General features: G+C 44.3%; 1 pseudogene; it reads right to left on the bottom strand.

The window, feature by feature from the left end:
* Positions 1 to 9,600: 9,600 nt before the first annotated feature.
* Positions 9,601 to 15,451, bottom strand: LOC125532732 (annotated as a pseudogene).
* Positions 15,452 to 15,690: the final 239 nt, after the last annotated feature.

The following is a 15,690-nucleotide window of genomic DNA, read 5'->3' as shown; positions in this document are numbered from 1 at the left end:
GTGGACTGCATGGTCTCGTCTTGATCAATCACCTGCATTTTCTGCCTAGATGGCAGCACAATGTGACACTTTTTTAGTTTTAGCTATTAACTTCAGTTAAAAATGTTGAGTTCGAATAATTCACCTCGTTTTATTGTTCTGTTTCTACTATTTATTTCATTCGTGATCATGAAAGATGATTCAACGTGCACGTCCCTCCCCTCCTTACAAATTATACATGCAGCCTTTTTTAGCCTGTTTTTCATTCCTTATATTTCCTCGCTCTCTTATGCGAAATCCTCTTAATTAATTGCCCAAAATAGCCGCTGTTTCATTCTTTAGCCTCTCTTCCCTTCCATATATTTCTTCATATCACGATCCCGAGATTGCTTTGTGATACCCAGAAAATTTAAACACCTATATAAATTGGGTAGATTGTATTTGGCGGAGCGACGTGGGACTATTCATTATACCCAAAATCTAAAAAGCGGCCATGCGCTAAACAGACAGAACGAGCGGCCGAACGAGAGCCGCTCGATCTTGTCCCGATCGACGCCGCACGCGTCCAGGTGTCCCCTGGTCAGGAGGTGGGGCCGCGCCGCTGAGACCCGCGCGTGGACCAGTCGCCTGGTCCGATTGCGCCGCGCCACGCGAGATAAATCATCCGTGGGACCCACATGTCATCGAGGATTAGCAGTTCTCCAGCGTTTTAGCCGTCGTGCGTAGTGGACGGCAGTTTCGAATTTTGTGCCCGTCCACCCCACCTCTCGCCGCCCATTCCTCCAGTTTCCCCCTTTGCTTTCGCCGTTGGTTGGTGCTCGGAGGCGGTTCCAAATCCGCCGGGTTGTGGTCGAGGGCGGGGCGCGTCGCGAGGGTCGTCGTCCGCGGCGGCACAGGTACTGCTCCTACGCGCGCTCCTCGTCTTCGTCCCTGCTTGTTTCTCCACTCGCCCGTCCTCCTTTTTCTGGTGAGGTCACTCGTTTTCCGGTGAGGTCGCGGTCGTTGTCAGGGAGGTCGAGGTAGAGGTCGAGGTCGCGGTCGGGGTTAGGGAGGTCGAACTCATTTTCCGGCGAGGTTGAGGTCACCCCAGCGGACTACTTCGTTGGGAAACCGCCGGATTGGCAGGGGTGGGTTAGGGTTGTGCTCATCCCGTTGTTTTTGCGTTGCAGTGCATATACGTACGGTACGAGTGGTTCAGGGAGGATGAGTGGTTCGCGGCGATAGAGCCTCTTCTGTGGATTGAAGCCTCGCGGTGGATCTGGTGTTTTTGATGAGTGTTTTCCCCCCGCGGTGTGCAACTCTGTCGCCCCTTGCGTGCAAATTAGGAGCAATAGTAGACAATTTTTGAGATAATATAGCCAATCTGCCAGCCTTATGGTGGTTCTCGTGGGTCATGTGTTTTTCTCCTCTTGTTTGCAATTAGGGACCATTACCTGTGCAAATTAGTACCTGTGCAAATTAGGGACCATTACCTGTGCAAACCAACTAAGAGGGTGAAACTTGTATCACAGCCACTTTTTAGTTGGTAGACACTTGTGTTCCAGCAGTTGCACAAAATTCTATCCAGTTGGCTTCATTCATATAGTAGTTGGCTGTCCCTATGTTCTCAGTTGCACCAGTTTGTGCTAGTTGGGTGTCTACACACTGTTCAGTTGCACAAGTTGCCTGCTCAGTTGGCTGCATCACTTTTACTAGTTGGCTGTCCATATGTTCTACACCTGCACTAGTTTGTCCCGCTTAGTTGGTTTGCTGTTTTGCACTAGGTCGACCGTCTATATGTTGTTCATTTGCACAATTAGATGGATGCATCCATATACTAATTGGCTGTATATATATACTGTTTTTGTGTTGCACAAGTTGCTCTGCTTTTGGTCAAGTTGGTTGTCCATGTGTTTTACAATGGACACTAGTTGCCCTGCTTAGTTTGCTTGCTATTTTGTGCTAGGTTGTCTGTCTACGCGTTCGTTCAGTTGCACAAGTTGCCTGATTAGTTGGCTGCTGCATCCATGTACTAGTTGGTTCTGTACTTCATTTTGCGCATCTTCTAACTCATTTTGCGCATGAGTTGGCTGTTTTCCCCTCTGCTGTGTGCAACTAGGGACTCTTGTTTGTGCGATTTTAGCACCAATGCTTGCCAGTTTTCCAATATAATCTACCCAATCCACCAGCGTTGTGGTGGCTGTGGTGGTTTATGTGTTATTCTCGTGCTTTGTGCAACTAGGACCCCTTGATTTGTGCAAATTAGTACCAATGCTTGCCAATTTTCCATTTTTAATTTTTCTCAATGTGCAAGTCTTTTTGTTGTGGATATGGTTGTTTTCATGTGTCTCCCCTCATGTTCAACTAGGGACGCTTTTTTCAGAATAAGTTATCTCACTGAGCTTGTTGCCTTTACATAACTTTTTTCTGCCTAGGTATTACTTGTCACAGTTGGCAAGTAATAACTAGGCAGAAAAAAATTAGTTGGCTTATTTGATGTCCAGTTTGCACAAGGTTTACTGCCCAGTTGGCTGCATCATTGTAGTAGTTGGTTGTCCACATCTTCTAACTATGTGTTTTTTGTTGTATTTCCTGTCGCGGGGCAAAAATGGTTATAATAGGAGGAGATGCGGATGGCAATGAAGGAGATGTATTTTTTTCACTTTTTTTCTTTTGTTTTTGAGTTGTTTTCAACTTATGCATGTATGCTAATGTCTTTTTTTCATTTTTTCTTTATGGTTGCTTAATCAGCGTTCTGGAAGTCAGCCGCTTCGCCGGAACTCGAAGCGTCCTGCTAATCGCCAGCCACGACCTGCGCAGAGTGTTGAGCAGGGAGAGGATGTTGAGGTAAGTGGCATGCTGATGACACAAGTCCATTTTTTGGTTTTGTTTGGGTCATATAACATTTTTTTGTTTTTTCCCATGATCATGTTTTTTTTTCTTAGGATGCTGATCAGTTTCGTGTTGTAAAGCGGACTAGACGTGCAGCACTTGGCAAGGGAGCTGAGTCATCTTCTAGGGTAAGTAAAATCTCAAATATAAGTGTTTTTCTCGCCTTTTTTAGATAGTGATGAAATTATGCAGCAGTTCGGACCACTATTTTTGTTTTTAGTCTGTCAATAACAACCTTTTGTAGTTGACATCTCTAGTCATATTGATTTAAATATAGTTGACATTAGTTGGCATTAGTTGGCATCTTGTAGTTCACTAGTTGGCATCTTTTCATAGTTGACATCAGTGGTCATTTTTTTGTGCAGGCAGCAGTTGCTGGAGAAGCTGTCGCATCTTCCGCAGCAGATGCTGATGTATGTGGGCTTTTTTGTGTGTTTATGAGCTATTTGAATAGTTCTTTGCAAACCTTTTTTTAGTTACTGTTTTTCTTGTGTTGCAGTATCATTTCTTATTGTTGCACATCCACTAGAACTTTTTGTAGCTGGCAGGTCTCGTTCTTTTTTATTTACTGTTTTATTGTTGCACATTCAGTTGCACATTGGCAGTCTTGCAGTTGTCCTCATGAGCTTTATTAGTTGCACAAATACATCATATTAGTTGGCATGATCCATTTTATGAATATATAGCTCATTCTAATACTGATCCAAATGATAATTGCTAGTTTTTTTTCATTCTTGTTTTTTCTCTTATGTTTAATGTTTGTGTAATGCTTTCATTTTCTAATCAACAGGGCAGCGGTGAAGGAGTTGAGGTGGCTCCAGGGGAAGATGTGGAGCGACCATCACAAGCAGGCAGGATAAGGGCATCACCAGTGCGCTTTGCAAATTTCAATGCCTCTCTAACTCCACTACAGAAATCAGAGCTAGTTTCGAGGTCGGTCGGGGGGCTATTGAACTTATCAGACACACTTCCAGCGGACCTCACTAAGTTTCTGGTGCAGTCCTACCAGCCACAGACCTCTGGAATGGTTTTCCCAGGAAGGGGAAGGATCCGTGTCGATGCTGACAGTGTTCAGAGGGTATTTGATCTCCCAAACAAGGGTCCAAAAGTCAGATATTTAGTTGACAAGGATGCCACTAGGAGATTCAGACAGGCTTTCAACATAACTGGAAATTCTCATCCCCAGATCACTGCATGGCTCAAGATGATTGAGCATATGGCTGGAAGAACGGATGACACATTCTTTATGGCCTGGCTTGCGGTTGCCTTCAGCACTTTTCTAGCACCAACCACGGCCTTGAAGCTCAGCCCATAGTGTTATGGATTTGTGCTAGATCATCAAATGCTAAAGAATACAAACATCTGCCTCTTTGTAGCAGAACACATTAACGAAGCTTTCCGGAACATGGACCAGGAGAAGCAAACTGTTTGCTGCTGCTTGTATCACTTGATGGTTAGTGAAAACGACCACTTTTTTCCATCTGTTCCTGTTCTTTCTGTGCAGTTATAGTTTGCTGAAATTCTCATAACAATAACTGAACTTGGCTTTTTCTTTTGTTTGGGTCTGGTGCAGATACTATACCTTGATGCGCTCGTACATGACATCCCAGTAAGCAACTGCGCGATACGATCGAATGCATGGGATAGTACTCTAATTGCCAAGGTGATCAAGAAGGATACTATCTCTCTTGGTGTGTTCGGCAAATTACAAGTGAGTTATTTTTTGTTTTTTTCCAACAGTGTGCTTCCTTCTATGTTCTTTTGATGTCTGGTCACTCTTTTTGGAAATTGCACAGAAAACTGTCATCAGTTGGCACAACAATGCATGTAGTTGCACAGATTATAGCTTTAAGTTTGGCAATCTGCACACATGTTCATTTTAAATTGGCACACCATCTTTTTTAAGTTGCACAGTTTTACTAATCTTGTTGCACAGATGTGTTGCATCAGTTGGTAGGAACCATTTTTTAGGTGCCATGTGTGTTGCACAGTTTTTGTGTCTTTGTTCAGTTGCATATATGTATAGTTGAATTTGTCTACCCCAGTATCTTGTTTTAGTTGCACAGGTTGTAATGTGTGGTTTCATTCAACACACAAATCTATTTTGATAACCTTGTTATTTTCTGTTTCTCTTTTTTTTCACATCAGCTTAAAGAGGAGTATAGAGGCACGAAGCAGACACCACTGTTTGGTGGAATTTTGCAAGCTGAAGCATTTGTGGCATCCAACTTACCAATAACATACAATCCGCAGGTTAGTGTTTTGCATACAGAAACTTGTATCACTTACCAATATTTTTTCTATTGGCTGGGATGTATGTTCAGTTGGACATGTATAACTTTTGTAGTTGCGAAAATTCAGAATTTAGTTGGCTGTAATGTATGTTCAGTTGCACATATAAGCTTTTGTAGTTGCACATGTTCTTTTGGATAGTCAAAGTGTTCATTTACAACCATTTTCATCAACTTTTGGCAGAAATGCATGGTTTTTACTTTGTGCCACAGTGCATGTGTAGTTGGCTATAATCATGTTTTTAGTTGGCCAGAAAGTGTGTATTAGTCGTTTTTGCTTATCACATCATGGTCAGTTACAGACATTTTTACTTTTTATTTTTTTTTCTAACTGAATCAGTACTGAATCTTTTTTGTGTTGATGCAGAAAAAGGCAAAAATTGCGAAAGTGGTCAATGAGCTATGCAAGGCTGTAACTGAACAGGTTGGCACCTTCATTGAAGAAGTTGCCAAGATTGATGACGAGGAACCAGATATTGATCCTTACGTACAGCAGCCATCAATGCAAACTGGGGCATCACGTCGTGCTCCAAAAAGAAAGAGACGGCGGTCAACTATACAAGAAGAAGAAGAAGAATTTGTTGAGGATGATTCAGAAGAAGATGAGGAAATGGAAGCAGCGATAGATGCTGACGATGATGAGGAGACAGATGCGGATGAATCAGAGGAGGAGGACAAGGATGAGGATGACAATGAAGAAGATGCAGAGGAGGAGGAGGAGGAGGAGGAGGAGGAGGAGGAGGAGGACAAACAAGAAGAGGACAAAGGAGAGGAGGAGGACAAGGAAGAAGATAGTGATGCAGAGGAGGAGGAAGAAGAAGGTGAGGCCAGAGAGGGGGACGGGGACAAAGGGGCAGCGGTTGATGGCAGTGAGAGGGGAGAAGACAAAGGCGCAGCAGATGATGGCAGTGAGAGGGAAGAAGACGAGGATGAAGAAGACGAGGATGATTATGGTGATGATAAAGGGGGATCCAATGGAGGCAGCGACAGCAGCGATGACGATGATGATGACAACGCCCCTGGTTCTGGTGGTACAGGTGGCAACACATCCAGGAGGACTAGCACTCACGCCACCCCTGCGAGCAGCAGCAATTCATTGAGTAGCAGGAGCACACTACAGATGTTGATTGACAAGACTTGCTGGAAAGACAAGGATTTGCCAAAGTCAAAGAAAAATGACGAAGCAGAGTCTCAGGGCAGCATTGATATGTTCAAGCTCTGCAACTTGAAGCCAGCTTTGCCAACCACCTTTCCCGTGCCAGATTTCAGCGACAAAGATATGTGTGAGAAGATCAACTTTGCCATTGACAAGAGCCTGTTCTTATCAACTGATGCTGAAAAGAATCAAATTGACATGGAGGAAGCAGGAAAGGGTCTTGACTGGGTTCATTCAAAGGAAAAATACAAGGAATATTTAAAGCAGCTCCCAGACCTAAGCTCCAGCAAGAGCAAGGCAGCATCCACGGCAAACCCTCACGTGGTCCAGAAGTGTAGAGCAGTTTCAATGAAGAAGAATCTGCAGTTGCCTCAAACCAAGGAGAAGATGGTGAGTGCAAATGCTGAAGTAAACATGGTCAAGGAAGCTGTGCTTCAAACTGATATGCCAACAGTAGTGAGCAGAGAGCCAACCAATGTCAGAGAAGTTCAACAGATCAAGGGGAAGACTCCCCTTTCAACAGTCCCACCAAAACCACCTAAGCAGAAGATTGTCAAGTTTGCCAGGGGCGCAAAGGGGGAACAGGCCACAAAAGATTTGGGGTTCAGAGACGAGAGAGAGCTGCGAGCCGCAGCCATTGATGCAGGGGTGCCAAGTTCTGCCAGGTTGCTGCCAACTCAGACTGGAAAGATGCCAACTACAGATACCAGTGTGCCAACTGATGTGTCAGTTAGCAGTATGGTCACAGTCAAAACCACCACAGCTGGTCAGGAAGGCACCACTGCAACTGCAAGTCCCAAGGTGCCTACTGATAGAGATGCTTCAATGCCAAACACAAAAGGAGGTGATCCAACTATCAAAGTGCCGTCCCCAAGAGCTGTCTTTCAGCAACCATTAACACAAGAGGAGGTGTTCGACATTATAAGTAGGTGCAAGCCTCCAAGGCCGCCAACTACAACACTATTGCGAACCAAGTCAGTGAATGATGCACCCGTGTTTGTGCCGCAAGGAGATGCCCTGGTCCTTGAACCCTTACGAAGATCAAACTCTTATCATGGTGACGGGTTCTGCGATGCACCATCTTTTGACCTCGGCATAGATGGTGATGCTCCAGCACCTGCTCCAGCAGTAGATACAGCGGAAGCCGGTGTGATTAGTATCGATGAGTGTGAGTTCGACCCAGCAGCTGTGAATGAAGGATGTGATGCTACTGATGCTGGCAAGGCAATAGCTCAAGAACTAGATGTTGGTTCACCAGAGAATTGCCACACCCCGATATGCGCAGAACCAGAACTTGGCACGAGCAGTTCTTCGGGGCCACCTCTTGTACGAAGACAGAGGAGGGTAAGAAGGCCCGCAGCATCTCAAAGGTCTCCATTCATCGACTACAACAAGAACAAGACTTTCAGCACCAATGAGGTAGTGAACAAGCTTTACGCTGCCCTCTTGTATTGGGTCAGGCATCACAAAGGAGCAAATGATGGAGCTACCAGGTAAACTAACTCCCCACAGCCTACATACATATCTTTTTCAGTTGCATAGCACCAGCCACTTAGTTGCACAGAAAGCATAGTATGTTGCACAGAAACAGGGCTTTTAGTTGCACACTGCTCTTTTTTCATTTTCATGCACATTTTTTTGCTGCTATGACCCTTCAAGCTAACTTGTCTTTTTATTGCTTTCAAAAAAAAATCGGCCCTGAGATAATCAGGTATGGTGCTTTCTACATTTCTTTAAAGGAGTTAGTTGATTCGATGAAGCCGGTTCAATGGTTGTCAAAAATTGTTATTGAGACTGGAATCTTACACATCATGGATAACTTACCAGAAGGGTCAAAGAAGGTTGTTATGCCACTAAGGTTTTCTGTAAGTTTTTCCAAAACCTTCTTTTTACCCTCATCTTTGTTCTGTAGAACTTTTTCGTTGACCATTTGAGGGAGGCCTTTCACCTACTAAGGAGTTTTGAGCCATGTTTTATAATCTCTGCAGATAAAATTACAGCAAGGGATCCACAGTGTGAATGAGATGAACAAGAAGTTTGATTACAAGAACCATCTCAACAAGAAAGACTTGGTGAGTGTTGTGCCCACATCATCAATCTTTTTTTAGTTGGCACCCACAGCATGTCCAGTTGCACATGACACATCTGTTAGTTGGCAGATACTTGTTGCAACCCGTTTTTAACTTGACCAAGTCTTTTACTGTTTTTCTTAGCTACATCTTGTATTTGTGTCTGAAATCGTTCACGCTTGCAGGTCATGCTGCCAGTGCTCGAGTGCGCAGATGTAACCGATAAGGACGGAGGGAGGCATTATTGGGTCTTCAGTGTGAACTTGAGGGACGGACGCTTCGAAGTTCTTGATTCAAGCAGGACGCTGGACAACATTGAGCTGATGAACAACGCCTCTACCATTGCGGGGGCAGTACGCCAGCTATGGAGGAAGCATTACCCAAAGTTCAGCATCGAGCACTTCCAGATTATTGACATTGACGTACCGAAGCAGCTTGGCAAGTAAGATAATAAGCATTTCATTCCTTCTCAATCAAATACAATCATTTTGTAGTTTTTAAATTTTTCTACATGTGCAATCTTTAGTATTTTTAAGACACAGTACTAGTCTTCAATCTGTTTTATCATTTTTATGAGTTTCTAATGGATTATCTAGCTAGTTGCAGAGTGGCGCATAAGTAGTTTGCACAGTGGCACATAATGAGTTGCAGTGGAACACAAGCAGTTGCACAGTAGGACATAAGTAGTTGCACAGAGTGCATTACCTTTATTTGGTTTTAATTTTATGTGACAATTTTTTTTGCCCATTTTTTGCAGTAATGAGTGTGGGTTGTTCGCACTGCTTAACGCCACCGAGTGGAATGGTAGCCAACTGCCCAACTACGACCCCAAGGAAGTACTCAACATCAGGAAGAAGCTGACGTATGATTGGGTCACCAGCGTGCACAACACCGCCCCATGGAGGAAGTTGCTGAGATACGACAAGGAGTAGGTCAGTACTATTTTTTTTCTGCTCCACGGAGGAAGTTTCTGGTTTGTACAATTTTATTAAGTAGATTTTGTAGTTGCACACTGCTAGTAATTGCGTTTGCAACTCAATATCATCACTTTTGTTGATACATTAGGAGCACTGGATATACAACCTTTGTTCAACAACTAAATATTTAACCAGCTGCCAACAAAGGCACAAATAGCAACTTTTTTTACACAGTGCATGAACTAATTCAAGCAGCATAAATTAGATAAAGAGGAATCATAGATGCTGAATGTGTCCACTTGGTCCCAACATTGCTAAAAAAGACATCATTATTTTCCTTTTTTGTTCCAAAGTTACAAATGAGGAAACAGAATCACAGGAGCCTCTGTGGACACACACCAGCAGTGTGCTCTGTAGATTGGCACTGGCTGCATTTGTTTTTCTTCTTTGGGTGTAGCTCCAGCGCCGATTTGTACCGTCGACTCTTTGCCCTACCCTTTGTAGTAGACCTTGGAGGATCCCTGGGCACAAAATCATCAGAAGCTTGTGCAAGGGATGCAGCCTCCAACGGGGCAGTAGGACCGTCATGATCACCTGTGTAATAATCATATAAAAAGTTTAGTATTTTTGTTATTGTGCAACCAGCAGTGATGTTCTGTGCAACCACACAGTACATTTTGTGCAACTAACTGGTTGCTGTGTGCAAGTTAAGTTGAAAAAAACACCTGCAGTATTACGGCCTGTCATGGTACTTGGATTGTAGTCGCCTATGGGCAGAACATGAAAAACAAGTTAGATTTTTAGCTTGATCCTCAAACTAACACAGCGCACGCAACTAGGCAGCATGTTTCTGTTCAACTGGGCACTATGATATGTGCAACTAAAGTCACTCACCCTAGTTTTTGTTTTGGAGTCGGTGAAGGTACTAACCTGGGTTATGAGCCCCCTGAGTCCTGCCTGTAGGTCCATTGGGAGTAGCACAAAGGGCACTGCTAGTTGGGCCTGGCGGGAAGGTCTTTGAGGGTTGGCATCACCTATAGGCAGAACAGGACAAACAAGTCAGTTGTGTTTATCTTTTTGATGCTCGAACTAACACAGCATGCGCAACTAGGTAGCCTGTTCGGTGCAACTGAGACACCATGATGTGTGCAATTGGAGTTACAGACCTAGTTTGATGGGGAGTTGGGGGAAGGTAATTACCTAGATGACGAGCCCCCTGAGTGCTGCCTGTAGGGCCATTGGGAGGAGCATGCGGGGCAGGAGGTGGCGGAGGATGCTGTGTACAGCCAGGAGGGGGAGGAGGTCCTTGAGGGTTGACATCACATATATGCATAACTGGAAAAATAAGTTAGCTGTGTTATCTTGATGCTTGAACTAACACAGCGTGCGCAACTAGGCAGTATGTTCTGTCCAAGTGGCTACCATGGTGTGTGCAACTGAAGTTACACACCTAGTTAGATCAGGAGTTGGGGCAGGTAATTACCTGGATGATGAGCCCCCTGATTGCTGCCTGGAGGTGGAGGAGGTCCTCGAGGGTTGCCATCATCTGATGGCCCCGTTGCAGCAGTCAGTTTTTTCTTTTTCTTGGACTTGTTCAGGTGGCCGATCTCGGTACGTGTTGCACGCATATGCTTGTATACAATAGCTTGTGCTGGATCAGAACCACTCGCAAACTTTGCTAGTTTCTGAAAATCGTATATCATGTTCCTCTCCCTTATCTGCTTCTTTGATTGAGGAGGCATTTCATCCGGTTGCTCATAACCAGTCCCTGGCGCACTAGGTACAGCAGTAGGTGTCCACCGTCTTAGCAGGTACCTTTCCGGTATGACATCAACGCCAACATGGGTGAACACCTTGAGGATGTGGCAACAGAAGATGCCGTCCTTGTCCATTTTACAACACTCACACAAATAGGAACCCTCCTCCACCCTTGCCTGCACCAAGTAGTTTTGAGAACCATATTTCGCAACAAATTCCTGGTTCGGTCTGAGCTCAAACGCATCAGCACCAACTTGGAATGCATTATAGCGTCCAATCAGCTCAAACTCTTCTCTAAACTTGCGGTAAAGGTCTCTAGTATAGGTTTTGTAAGCTTGCTTCTCTATTGGGAAGTTGGACCACAACTCAATATCAAGGTGTTGTGTCCTGTAATCATTGCAGCCTTCCTTGGCAAGGATGTGGTTCTGTATTTTTTCATATTGCTTGACGAAGTTCAACATTGAGTTGTGTGGGTTCACATATCTTTTGAGGACGGCGTTGAACCCCTCACTACACTGTGTAGACTGGAGGAAGGGAAAGAACCTGTGTTTGAAGTAGCACGGCACCCAAGTTGACCTGTATTCGTACAACTTCTCAAAGTGCGTGTGTGCCATAGCCTCATACTTCATCATTAACCCAGCCCAATTCTGCTCAAACTCGTCTATAGTGAAGCTGAAGTCAACACACTTGTTGAAATCATCAGAGAGTCCTGGATTCCAGCACAGCAACCAACCAACCTTTTCCTGAGCCTTTTTCATGATGTGCCATCGACAACAATGGTGCACGGTGGTTGGAAAGATGCTCTGTATTGACTGCCTCATCGCACCATCCTGATTGGTGATGAAGTTGTCAGGAGGTTTGCCATCCATAGCCTCTAGGAATGCTCCAAAGACCCAATCAAAGCTCGATGCCAACTCCTGCCTCACAAACGCGCAACCCAGCATGAAAGATTGGCCATGTCGGTTTATTCCTATGAAGGGCACGAACGGCATATTGTACAAGTTGGTCATGTAGGTGGTGTCAAACGATATGCAATCGTGGTACGCCTCCGCATAAGCTTTTCGAGCTAAGCCGTCCACCCAAAATATGTTGACAACTCTGTCCTCTTCATCATATTTCACCTTATAGAAGAAGTCTGGATCGGTTTTTTGTATATCCTGAAGTGCGCAATTGTCTCAATCAGATCACCCTCCTTTGTGTCATCTCTACGGAAACTTGTATAAAGATTTGTTATTGCCTTTGGTCCGAACGGCACCATCATCTCAGATCCATAGAACTCTGCCATTACATGCATCATTCGTCCTGCATAATACAAAAACAAACAGTATATCCTTTTTTTAGTTGCACAAATGCGCACATCCAGCTGCACAGTAATAGGACACGTGTTGGCACAGAAGATAATCACAGGAAATGGACACCTAGCTGCACCTTTTTAAAAACACTTTTGCAGTTTTTGCATACAGGACATTGTGTATTTGCACAGTAAAGACAATCTAGTTACACAAGAAGCACCCAAAGTGATATATAAAAAGCATGGGAAGTTGGACAGCAGTTGCATAGTTAAGCCATTTCAGTTGCACAGTAGTACCATAACAGTTGCACACTGGACTGCCTAGAGGGAAACTTAATTCTTCAAGGGATATAGAAAAACACCACACCTGTAGTCAAGTTGCAGTTATACAAGATGCGCAGAAACTCCTTTTCATCAGGTGAGATGCCTTGGTGGGATCTCAAGTATTTGGACAATGAAGGTTTGTTCACGAGCGGATGATTGTGGTCACGAACAAAGTGCGTCACCTCCCATCGCCCATCTATCAGCTTCACCAACATTTTCGCCTTGCATTCAGTCTGCTTTATTGTCTCACGTTTGCGCTTCTTCTTCTTCTTACTAGTACCAGCATCCTCTTCAGCAAATATTGGAGGTTCTTCTTCCATCTCCTCATCACTGTTAACAGATGTTGGATCTGGAATAGGGTCCAGGTAAGGAGGAGCCTCAGCTCCTCCATCATCAGCTTTGGGCTTCTTGAACTTGTTGCAGCAAAACTGTTGTTTTATCAATTCATTGGTGCGGGGTGTCCGTCTAGAGGTGTTCATCTTGATAGAGAAACCCATCCGTAGTGCGTAACTGTTGTAGTGATCCTTAGCAATTTGAAGGCTGTCAAACCTCATGCCAACATAGGGTTCCATAGGTTGAGAACCAGCCTCGTCATCTCCTTCTTCTACTTGCACAGCTCTGTCAAAAGCCCCAGCTTCTAGCTCAGTCCTGGTTGGACCAGGAACATTTGCCTCGGTTCCTGTGTCATCAAGAGTATGGCTCTCTGACTGCAAAGACACCACTACAGGGGCACCACGGGCTGATGACTGGCCTGCCACATTGTCATGGCCCGTAGGGTTACCATCATGACTTGCCTGCGTGTAGTAAACAGATCGACCATTTTCTGTGCAGTTTCCTTGTTGTATGCTGGGTTGCTGCTGATCCATATCATGAGGAAGCTCATTGAGATCTGGAGGCAACTCATTGATATCAAGCATTTTTTCCCTTGTTTTTGGATGCTGCCACACACTCCCTGCACATATAAAAAAAGAAGAAATTGATGTCATCAGTTGGTAACCACAGAAAAACTGTGTTTCAAACAACCTAAAAGCAACATGACCATAGCATAATCTTTTATTATAACAGTTATGAAATTTTTTGTTTGCACAGAGTTGTTATGTTAGTTGCACAGTTTGCAGTAAATAACTGGCAAGAGCATGACTTCTTTTTGCTACAGAGTTTTTCTTACCTTTTCCCTTTTTGTGTTGTTGCAATGATCTGTAGGTTTCCGTTTCGCAAGGAGCTCTTTTCAGATTTTTCTGCACATAATTGGATGCTACATTTGAGAAGGAAAATCCAGGTGAAAGAAGAAAGAAGAATTGGAGGACAGATTATAGTTATATGTTTTTCATCGCCATTTATGTTTCTAGATCTGGTATATTTGAACATATTAATATGGTTTGCAATAGGTGTGGGACCAGAATATATGCGTGGGACAAGATTATGTGTGTGAATATGTTAATATGGTTTGTGGCTTCATTAGCCATGGACATAAGTTCCTATGTTTTTCCTGTTGCACTACAGATTTCTGGTTTTCGCTAGAATAGACGTCTCAATTTCCAGGATTTTCCACTTGGCCAGCATACATATTCAGTTGGACATTCAATGCTTTTAGTTGGCTAGAATAGATGTCTCAGCTGGCCAGGTTGCATTTATTTCAGTTTTTGGCCAACATGCATGTTCAGTTGGACAGTTAATGCATTCAGTTGGCTAGAATAGATGTCTTAGTTGGCCAGCAGTTTTTGGCCAACATGCATGTTTAGTTGGCCAGAAAACATGTTTTTTATTTCCACATATACTACATTTTTTCCAAAGTGTTCACTCAGAAACATGTATTGCCAAATATATATTTAGTTGGCAGGATACATGTTTAGTTGGCCAGGATACATGTTCAGTTGGCTGGGATGAATGTTCAGTTGCACATTTATGAATTTTTCGTTGCACATGTTCAACAAAGCATTGGGCAGTAAATTTTTTGTTCATTTTGCAAACAATAACTACAAGTTGGCTTTAATCATGTTTTAATTGGCCAGAGAACTCGTTTTTAGTTTGGCTTGTTTTAACACATCCAGGTGGTAGTTTTTGGCATGTTTAACATCTGATGTGATGTGCCAGATTCACCTCTTTTTTGAAGCAGATTCTCCATGGATCCATGGAGAAGGGTGTTTACATACCTATACATATGCTTATGCAGTAGAAGAAAGGGGGAAGTGAAGAGGTGCAGAGGGGGCTTACCTGCTCGATCTTACTGCCTGGTATGGCTCTGACCACCCTGCCCTTTAGATCTCGAAGCAGCTCCTTCTACTTTGGGGCTCCCATGGCGGCTGTGTAGGAGGAGGAAGAAGGGCTAGGGGGCGGTTGCGTTGGATCTGGTTCTAGCGTGCAGAAGAAGAAGAAGGCAGCGTGGGTGGGGCTGAGGCATGGGGGAAAGGGAAGGGGAAAGTGAAGAAGGATGATCTGGAGGCTAGAGGAAAGTTACCTGATGCTGCTACCTGCTATGGCTTTGTACTCCCTCTTCTTAGAATTGAAGCTTTTCTGGCCAATTTCTTCACCTAGTTTTGCTCTGCCATGGCAGCTCTGTAGGGTTTGGATCTAGGCCTGGGATACACTTCTTTCGTGGAGAATCAAAAGGGCGACCCCTGGGGGGAGGAAGTGTGGGCGAGCTGTGCGTGGGAGGCGTGGGGATGTGGTTATCACGTGACAGCGATGGGGGAGATTTTCTGTTTGTTGGGAGCGTGGGCAGTCGGGTAGGAAGGAACTTTCCTTCCTGGGACCAAGGGGGACAGGAAGTTGCCTTTTATGGCTGGCCGCTCCATCGCGCTAGTGGGCAGCCGGCCGCCCACTAGACGCCTCCTTTATTATACCCTGAAATCTAAAAAGTGGCCGCGCACTTTTTAGTCGAACCGAGCGGCCGGCTCTCACAGCGCATGCATGTGGTAATTTATTTGTCTGCTAGTGCATGTAGGCGTGGCATTAAATATGTTCACACTGCTCCTTTAGTTTAAGAAAGACAGATCCATCTGCATTTATCTCGGGTTTTTAAAAATTCAAAAAG

The sequence above is a fragment of the Triticum urartu genome, chromosome 1, assembly GCF_003073215.2.
Source record: "Triticum urartu cultivar G1812 chromosome 1, Tu2.1, whole genome shotgun sequence".
Classification (NCBI taxonomy): domain Eukaryota; kingdom Viridiplantae; phylum Streptophyta; class Magnoliopsida; order Poales; family Poaceae; genus Triticum; species Triticum urartu.
This window is presented reverse-complemented; position numbering and strand designations above follow the sequence as displayed.